This window comes from Myotis davidii, unplaced genomic scaffold (assembly GCF_000327345.1).
Source record: "Myotis davidii unplaced genomic scaffold, ASM32734v1 scaffold562, whole genome shotgun sequence".
NCBI classification, from domain to species: Eukaryota; Metazoa; Chordata; class Mammalia; order Chiroptera; family Vespertilionidae; genus Myotis; species Myotis davidii.
Window position 1 is genome coordinate 2,251,025 of NW_006293953.1, and position 695 is coordinate 2,251,719.

Here is a 695-nt window from a genome sequence, read left to right on the forward strand (position 1 = left end):
AAAGGGCCTGGTGAAGGGGGGCGTAGCCGCAGCGCTCCGAGGATAGGGCGAAATTCGGAGAGGGGCGGGGCCTGATCCTGGGGAGGAGTTTGATCGAGGGGAGGAATCTGATTGGGGGAGGAGTCTCTGGTCGAGGGGAGGAGTCTGATCGAGGGGAGGAGTCTGATCGTGGGGAGGAGTTTGATCGAGGGGTGATCGAGGGGAGGGGTCTGATCGAGGGGAGGGGTCCGATCGAGGGGAGGGGTCTGATCGTGGGGAGGAGTCTGATCGTGGGGAGGAGTTTGATCGAGGGGAGGAGTCTGGTGGAGGGGCCGGACCAAACGCAGGGGGCGGAGCTCGAAGCTAAGGTAGCCAGTGGGAGATGTCAGACCTTGCCAAATTAGGGCGGAGCCTGAGGCCAGGGGCGGGGTTGAAGGGAAGCCGGAATCCTAGAAGGGGGCCCTGAAACCAGGGATAAGGTCCACGTTAAGGGTACAAAGGAAAGGGACAGTCTGACCACCCCTAGGACCTTTGGCAAGATCTGAGGCGAGGAGCACTGGGGTGGGGCGGGGCGGGACGGGTGGGACGGCCTGCGGAGCCAAAACTAGGGGTGGAGCCTGAGGCCGGGACGGTGCCCGATGGTAAGCACCCGGAGTGAGCGCGGGTCTGGCCTCAGGACTTTTAAGCTAAGGGTGGGGCCTGAAGCCAGGGCAGGG

At 63.7% G+C, this 695-nt stretch overlaps 1 protein-coding gene across 1 annotated transcript in view; it reads left to right on the plus strand.

The window, feature by feature from the left end:
• The window catches only part of LOC102763613 (cerebral cavernous malformations 2 protein-like), an 11,518-nt gene that overhangs the window by 930 nt on the left and 9,893 nt on the right, over window positions 1-695 (plus strand). The gene's annotated exons all lie outside the window — the stretch shown is intronic.